The sequence below is a fragment of the Uloborus diversus genome, chromosome 6 (assembly GCF_026930045.1).
Source record: "Uloborus diversus isolate 005 chromosome 6, Udiv.v.3.1, whole genome shotgun sequence".
Classification (NCBI taxonomy): Eukaryota; Metazoa; Arthropoda; class Arachnida; order Araneae; family Uloboridae; genus Uloborus; species Uloborus diversus.
Window position 1 is genome coordinate 151,225,763 of NC_072736.1, and position 9,759 is coordinate 151,235,521.

Sequence of the window (9,759 nt, forward strand, 5' to 3'; positions counted from 1 at the left end):
ATGAAACTGACCGACTCCGACTCCTGGATTTTTGAAACGCCCGACTCCGACTCCAAATTTTTTTAATTTTTTTAATTGTATTTTTTCAACTCCTCTCTCCCTTCAGGGGAAGGGGGATAACCTCTAAACAAAGATTGAAATATTAATTCCTTTTTGTAACAATTTCGTATTTTGTTTTTTATTGTAAACCCAAGACTCATACAACGTTAGAAATTCAATTAAAAAATCAAATTTTCCAATAGTTACGATTAAAAAGTGAGATGACTTAAAAATCCCTTTTAAAAAAATTGAGAAGGATACTCTGTAATCTGCCCCCCCCCCCTTTAATGTTTAACAAATAGATATTGATGAAATCGTGTGCTTTTAATTTTTGAAAGCTGTAACTTGAGAGAAAAAAAAGCTTTTTTTCTAAATCCAAGTTCTTGAGAGGGGGTGGTTTGCCCCGGGTGACACTCATTTGGTAGATGACACCCAAAGTTAATTTCAGAGTTTATAAAAAATATAAATACTTTAATTCTGAAAATTTTCGTGAATATATTTTAAATTATATTTCATCAATAAAATTTCAACGAAAATAGGGCACATATACGTCAGGAGCTAATTTTACACAAAATGCGGCGGTATACAAATTTGTATGAATGGATTTTACCATACCTATATTTATTCTTCGCTACATTTTTAATTTAAATTTTATTGGCTGCTTTAGAATTAACCTTAATATGAAGATTTTAAGATTAACTGCAATTATTGAGTGTTGTAATCAAGAAATCATTTACACTTATTTTGTTCCATACTTTTTAGTGAGAACCAAGCTTATAGAAATAGTCTTAATAAAGAAAAAAAACATTAGATTATTTCATTGGATCTTTTGGATTGGTGCTTTCGCGCCAGAACTTATTTGAATTTGCCGTTTACCCTCAAAAGTGTCCAACTGAGCTACGGGCCTCGACTTACTAAATTGTTATGTTCCTTTTACTATTTTATAACTGAGATTGAACGAAACACTATATTTCTATTTTTATTTGAAAGTGATTACTTGAAAATGTTAGGCAACAAAATCGTTTGCTGACAGTTGCTATTAGTTAAGTTAAAAAGCAAGCAAACTAGGGGACGGCTACAGAAAGTTCGGTAAGCACTCAAGCTAGCTGGTTGCCATAATGGCAATTATTTTTTCATTAGTATATTTTCATACATGTAATCGAAACAATTGGTAGTCAGTTTTTAAAAAATGCAAGGAGAGTCAGGGAAAAGGAAAGAAAAAAATTAACCCGGAGTTGGAGTCGGAGTTTGCATGTTTTCTAACAACTCTGACTCCGACTCCTTTACCCCAAAACCAGTCCGACTCCGACTCTTTGACTCCGACTCCACAACCCTGGTATTAACTGCAAATTTTTATTTTGTTCTGAACAGTAATTTTAGAGTAAAATCAATATTGCAAGAGTCTGAAAGTCTGTTACACACAAAGAAAGAGGGATCTTGTAGTTTTGCCATGCAAGTTAAGATCGTATAATGCCCTGTACTTAAATTTAGAGCAGCGGTTTCCAACTTTTTTCTCTTGCGAACCCTCTGTGCAATAAACAACAAATAACAAGCAAAAAAAACCTCACTTTGCAATAATAAATGCAAACATAACTACAAAATATGAAAGTACAAACTAAAATGACGGTTAGAAAATGAACGCAAAACAAATTCAACTAAAAACAAACACAGTGTTTTTTTTTTTTTTTTTTTAACATCCTGCAATTAAAAAAAAAACTTCTGAAGGAATATTTGTGGAATAAATGAGATCAAAGTTTGGCTAAAATATGACAGTTTCAGTCCTACATTAGATTCAGCATTAAATTTGCGTCTGTATTGATTTCTGTATGTGCTGAAAATCCATTTCAGGTAGAAATGTTTTCCAAAACGGTAATAAAATTTTTAATAAGTCATTTTTTGACACAACAGTACATCTAAATTAGAAGTCAATTTAAGAATGATACCTATAACAAAAGTAAAATCAGATCTCTAAATTAATATCTTCTTGAAGCAGACTACGAGACTCGTTTCCTAATAGAGATATACTGCGCACATTAATTGTTTGAGTGCTGAAGAATTTTCTTGTCCTTATACTAAAAGTGCGAAACAAAATGCGTAGTTATTTTTGTTTTTTCTAACTTGTCTTTTGAAAAAAATAAAACTTCTATAACTAACACTAATCATTTCAAAAAAGGTGATTTTTACCTACAGAAATATTTTTATGCTTACTTATTACAAGAGAATTTTTTTGCACAAATTTCATGCATTCCTCTCTTACATGCAGCGCAAGTTCTAGTTCCATTGATTTCTTTTTTATTGTGCACACCTCAAATTCACAGTTTTCACACAGGATTTTTTTTTAAAGTAAAATGTTTTTTTTTCACATCAACTGAGGCATTTTTGGGTTGTTAACTATTTCTTTGTGAAAATTATAGCAACAAACAGCTCTTCATCAAACTCAAATCGCAAAAAAAAAAAAACCCATCAAAAATTAACTATAAATATTTCAGATGCTCGCGTATGCTCCATGAAATTTCCTCATCAAATTTACTTGAAATTTCCAATCAAAAGCTTCTGAGAAAACCAAGGAATTCGTATGCTCCTTCATTGTGTTTGAAAAAGGAACCTTTCCAGCACTATGTCAACTCTAATGACAGACTAATTCTTGAAATTTACAAAATATGTCTGGAAGCATGCTAACATTTACACCTAAAAAGTATCGAATGTGCAAGAGACAGACAAATCAAAGATAACCAAAAAATAAAGAAAGAAACCAATTGAACTTAAGAATTCATATCAACAAGCATTTTTAAATTCTGCCGTAACAGTATTGTTTTAGCGAACACCCAGGGGTTCGCGAACAGCTGGTTGGGAACCGATGATTAAGAGCAACACATTCTAAAAATGCAAAATTAGTTCACAGATTTGAATAAATGATTTTGTTAAAAAAATCAATTGATTTAAATCAATAACTTTAAACTTATCATTTTATTTTCAAGCGTAGTCTGCAGACCACAGCACTTAGTACAAATTAACAACAACTTTACTTAGTAGGTTAGTCTACAGATTACTTTAAGTCTTTTGTTTTAATTTAATCTATGATGCAGACTGCTAAAAAAAATATGCTGCTAGTCCGGATCAATGTTGTTTTTCATTTGTTTTCAGCATCTTTAGTTTTACTTAGTCAGCTAATTCAAATTGAATATTGAATCATGCATACTGAATATCCTTCTCCATAATCATACATTCCGTTGGCAAGTTGATTAAGAAGCAAGCAAAAAAAATGAAAATTAATTTGAAATTTGACGCCTTGAATTCAAATTATGTTTTTCGCAATCATGAGTGTGTGTGTATGTACGTAGGCGTTTGTGTCCAGGAATTAGTGTGTGTGTATGTATGCGTGTGTACAGTAGATCCTCATTTTAGGCAGGGGTTACTTTCCTCGTAAATGCTGCGTAAATTAAGACTTTACTGTTAAAATAGGGGTTTAATGGGTACTTATATCGATTTCTATGCATAACATGTATAAAGAAAACACAAATTAATTTAGTGTTTATGAAAAGGAGCTGGCTATGATAGTCTTTTTGCAGTCAAGAATTTTTCTCTGTAGATTTTTGCAGAGCATTAACGCATCCATGATCACTTTCATGATAGAACAAATCACCTTCACTAACAAATCAGAAAGATCATTTTTATTGTCAAGGAATGGCTCAAGATTTTCAATTGTGAACGTTTTTGGTTCTGTGTCATTGATGTCGGTATCGTTGCTTTTTTCCTCTTTTGTTGGTCCTAAAAGCTCTTCTTCTAGTGAGTTCTGAACTGTGTGAGTTTATAACTTTACTTCTGCCAAGAGCTCCGGAGCCGATTGCATAAAATGTCTTCAGTCGCCCACGCTCAATTATTAGCACTTCAAAATGCAGTTTATTATGTGTAATCTGAAATCTTTTAGAGTTTGGATTTCAAAAGAGGGGGAAATTTTATCTGTTTGCATTGCCGCATCCGCGTAAAACCGAAATTCAACCGCGGAAAATAAAATAAAAGTGTCAAATCTTAAACCGCGTATAATCCAAACCGTAAAATAAACCCGTGTACAACGAGGGCCTACTTTATTTGTGTCTGTGTGCTGGCATGAGTGTGTGGGCATATGTGTGTAGGTGTGTGTGTGTTTGTGTCTGTGTGCAGGCATGAGTGTGTGTGTGTGTATGCGTGCATCTGTGTGTAGGATATGGACGCAACCTAGCCTTGGGTTTCGCTTGAGGAGCATCATCGGGAGCGGTCGGTCAACGGTGGTGCTGCAGAGGAAGGCGGGGGGAAAATAAAATCATACAATATCAAAACAGTCAAATGAGAACAATAAGCAATGTGATTGCTCAAAAAAAACAAAAAAACAAAAACAAAGATTTTTTTTTTAAATTTTTCTTCAGAATAATTGTAGAGTTGAAAATTATTGTGGTTGGTGTGGTATGTAAAAGAACACAATACAAAAAAAATTAAAAAAATAATTTGAATTTTGACGTCTTGAATTCAAATTATGTTTTTCGTAATCACGAGTGTGTGTGTATGTAGGCGTGAGTGTTTGTGTCCAGGCATGAGTGTGTGTGTGTATATGTATGCGTGTGTGTTTGTGTCTGTGTGTGTATGTAGGCGTGAGTGTTTGTGTCCAGGCATGAGTGTGTGTGTGTATATGTATGTGTGCATGTTTGTCTGTGTGTGTGTTTGTGTCTGTGTGCAGGCATGAGTGTGTGTATATGTGTGTGTGTATGTGTGTGTATGCGTGTGTGTTTGTGTCTATGTGCAGGCATGAGTGTGTGTGTTTGTGTCTATGTGCAGGCATGAGTGTGTGTGTGTGTGTGTTTGTGGTGTGCAGGCATGAGTGTGTGTATGCATGTGTGCTTGTGTCTGTGCGCAGGCATGAGTGTGTGTGTATGCATGTGTGCTTGTGTCTGTGCGCAGGCATGAGTGTGTGTGTGTATGTATGTGTGCCTTTGTGTGTGGGATACAGACGCAACATAGAGTGGCTGCTCGCTAGAGCAGCAGCATTGGGAAGGGTCGGTCGACGTTGTTGCTTCAGAGGCAGGCGGGAGAAAATAAAATCATAGGACATCAAAACAGTCAAATGAGAGCAATAAGCAATGTGATTACTCAACAATGTGATTGCTCAAAAAAAAAACCCCTTTGTCAGCTTTCTTTTTTAAATGCTAGACATACACAAGTCCCAATTATACTTACATATAAAACCTCGAGGACTTTGTTGAATACTTTTGTAGCAAAACGTTCCTGGCGTTACAGCTTCTTCTCCTAAGCATTCTATTAAAGCATTCCTTTGATTATCGAAAGATTCATAAGCGCCACAGTTATCGTCTCCTTTAGCTTCTTGATCAGAACTGCATTGATAACATCGAATGGATTCGCCTGAAAATTCATCAAAAATAAACATTTTAAATTTGACAATGCAATAAGTAGCAAAGAAAATCTTTAATCATTGTCTTAAAAAAACAAAACATTAGATACTATAATGCATTTTAAAAAATCACTACGTTTCAGGGTTTGCAAATTTTTTATTTTAAATCGGATTTTTTAAAATTTAAATCAGATTTTTTTTTAAAAATCTTCAAATATTGTAAATATTAATTACTATTTACAATATTAAGGGGGCCTACTTTATTTGTGTCTGTGTGCTGGCATGAGTGTGTGGGCATATGTGTGTAGGTGTGTGTATGTATGTGTGTGTGTTTGTGTCTGTGTGCAGGCATGAGTGTGTGTGTGTGTATGCGTATACACACATAATATATTTCATACAACAGATGAAAATGCAACTTTTTAGCTATTTTCATTTCATGGCAGTTAGCTATTTTTTCTTTGTAATCATAAATAGACCCAGTTTTAATATAGAAATGAATACATAAAATACACCACCAGCTCAGTCATTTCATCCAAGGACTGCAGTTTTGTGCTTTTTAGCACAAAACTGCAGTCCTTGGAGCCTATAGAGCCAAACAAACTGGTAGCTAATTAGGGTTGCTAGACGCCCTGGATTTCAAGTGACAGTTCTGTATTTTGAAAAATTTTCCTGCGTCCCGGGGAACTTCTATACAGGATGGCTGAAGTCCCGTATTCTAGCTGATAACAATACATTACAGAACGAGACATTATTTTAAGGGGAAAAAATAAAGTAAAACAAAAAATGTGAAGTAATGAGCAATAAGAAAATCATGTGGGAGCAAGCACAAAAATTATTTTCTTTTTGATTTGGTTTGTATGTTTTTGTTTTGGCGGCAGACCATGAGGAACCTGAATGGTTTCCTCTTCTTTGTTCATTGACTAATGTTGGAAATATATCTCGGTGCATGCGTCGTCAATCACAATGAAAACATTTTTTATACTTTGATAGGCGACATTTTGTGAGGTTTAATGCTTTGAGGCGGTTGAATTTTTCAGATTTCTCATGAATAGACGTCTCCAAAATATCCCCCCCCCCCCACCCGTGTTTTCACTTGTAGTAAGCCTGTCCCGTATTTACTGTTCTTAATTCTGAAAACCCTGTAGCTAATATAGAATTAGCACACCAGACGAGTGACCAGAGCAGTGGTGCTGTTCAACTCAAAGATTGAAGGCAAAGCTGGGTATTTTGCAGTAAGTTACCGCACTAAGCCAGGGCTGAGGCAGACATACATAAAATACACCACAAGCTCAGTCATTCCATACGAGGACTGCAGTTTCGTGCTTTTTAGCACTCATCAGCCCGGAATAGGAAGTTACTGACTGAAGCCAGAAAACCTCTTAAAGGAGCCTAGAAACCCAAACAAACTGGTAGCTAATGTAGAATTAGCACACCAGACGAGTGACCGCAGCAGTAGTCTGGCAATCAACTCAGATTGAAGGCAAAGCTGGGTACTTTATAGTAAGTTACTACCCTACGCCACACCCCTAAAGCAGAAATACATAAAATACACCATGCATTCATTTGGCTCTCTAGGCTCATTTAAGAGGTTTTCCGCCTCCAGCTCAGTTACTTCCTGTTCCGGACTCATGAGTGCTAAAAAGCATGAAACTGCAGACCTCGGATGGAATGACTCAGCTGGTGGTGTGTTTTACGTATTTCTGCCTTAAGGCAGTAACTTACTGCAAAATACCCAGCTTTGTCATCAATCTTTGAGTTGAACCGAACCATTGCTACGGTCACTCGTCTGGTGTGCTAATTCTACATTAGCTACCAGTTTGTTTGGCTCTCTAGGCTCCTTTAAGAAGTTTTTTGCCTTCAGTCAGTTACATCTTATTCCGGGCTGATGAGTGCTAAAAAGCACGAAACTGCAGTCCTCCAATGGAATGACTGAGCTGGTGGTGTATTTCATCAATTTCTGCCTTAGCCCTGGCTTAGGGCGGTAACTTACTGCAAAATACAAATGCATGGTTCACATTAAATGTTCACCCCCCCCCCTCTCCCAGCTTCAACCACCAATCCTTCAGCTATAATTTTAGGAAACAGTGGTACCACTATTTCCTAAAACTATAATTCTGGTATGTTTTAGAAGAAAAATTCTTAAAAATTTCTATGTTTATTAGCTTAAAGTCAATAAAAGTTTGAAATGGAATCAATTCTTCATTTAGAATGAAGAAGGCAAAAAATCTTGATAAAGGGATCTGAACTAATGAAACCAGTCAGTTTTCTGTTAAAATTAGGATAAGTTCTCTAAATATATTCAATAAAGTTTTTAAATTTATAAATATGTTATGTTCAGGTAAGATGTGATTTTATTTCATGCTTGGATAAAACATAAGGTTTCCATCGTCATGTATACATTTTTAGTGTAAAATAATACGCTGAACAATTACTTTTCTTAACTATGTTAGTCATGGTAGAGAAAAACTGCTAATTTTTATATTGTTCTGAACTAATTTTGGAGCAAAAGCAATATTGCAAGATTCTGAAAATCTGTTACACACACAGAAACAGGCATCTACAGTGGCTCCCAAAAGTGTTCGTACACCTTGAAATTTTGTAGTAAAACCAAAATAACGCAAAACTGAATTCGAATATGAAGTCCAATTTTTTTTCACACCATTCCTATGCCATTCTGAATAAAACCCAGTAGTTTTTTTTAAAATATTGCCAGATTTTATTTTTGAAATTTGTCAAAAAACGATGAGACAGAGAAAAAATACGCCACAAAAGTCATCGTACACTGAAATTTTTCCGAATAAATTTATGATTAAAGTTATCACATGTCGTTTTTTTATTATTTTTGCATTGTGTTGACTCTTAAAGGTCATTTGGCTTTAATTTTTTGTTTATTTATTCCTTAATATTTTGCTTATTACTTTAAAATGGCTGGTATTCGAAAAAAACCACAAACACCATTCAAAAGTTGAATTTTTTCGCCACAATAGCGGTAAATTGGTTTGAAATGTCTCTAAATTAGTTGATTTATTCCATTTTATAGTAAAGTGCTTGATAAAATGCTTTAAAGAAAGGAATCGGATCGAAAACAAGGTAAGAAAAGGTCAACTGGCAAAGTTAACAATGCGTGATCGGAGGTTTACAGTTAAAAAAATTAAGAAAAATACACATTTGAGTGCTGAAAAAGTTTCTGCAGAATTGAATGAAACATTTTACGTTTAATTTTCACCTAAAATTGTTCGCCAAGTTCTCTGATTAGCTGGATTAAATGGGACCTCATCGCACAGAAATTTTCTTGTTCGTGCGAAAAACAGTCAATGATAAATAAGCTCAAAACGTTTTGGAACAGCGTCTTACTTATAGATGAAAATAAATTCAACTCTTTGGGTTAAATTGTTGTATAATTGTAAATAAAAGAAAAAATGAGGAATTTAAACTTAGGAACTTAGTTGGATCAGTTAATCAGGACGGTGAAGGTGTTCTAGTGTAAGGGTGCATTACAGCATTCGGACTTGGAAATTTGGAATGTTTTGATGAAATAATGAATCATTCTGTTTATTTAAATATTTTAAAAACAATTTTAAACTATTAGCCCAAAATTTGGTAATCGGAAACAACTTTGTTTTTTTATCAAGATAACGACAAGAAGCACGCGTTTGCATTTGGTGCCTCAAAAATTGTCCTTAAACTTCGAAATATCTCCTCGATCGCCAAATTTGAACTTAATGGAACATATTTGGAGATATCTGGTAGCTGGATTACGAAAATACACCATTGAAACGAAAAGCAAACTAGAAACAGTAAGACTCGAAGTACGTCTGAACACTTACTCAGAAATTACACAAAAAAAGAAAGAAAAAAACAATGAAATCTATTCCCATACGTTTAAAAGCTGTTGTTGATACTGTATGATATTCTACTAAATAATAACTTTGTAAAAAGTTAGATTATTTACTAATTTTTTGACATTTTTCCAAAGTGTACGAAGACTTTTGTGAGATAAAATTTCCGGCAATTTTTGGTTTTTGATTTTTTAAAAATTATGTTTTAATGTTTTATTAAAAATTTTCATGTAGTTTTGTTAAGAATAGATCATAGATCTTATAATAAAATACCTATTCCGAAATATTAATTCTAACCAATGGATAATGGCCTATTTCATTGAAAGTCGTAGGTGTACGAACACTTTTGGGAGCCACTGTATGTCTTTTGCCAGTTAGATAAATTTAGATCAACACATCGTAAAAATGCAAAATTAATTTATAAAATAAAATTAACTATTTTAATCAATGATTTTGGAAAAAAAAATTACTTGATTAAAATCAATTGATTTAAATCGTTGA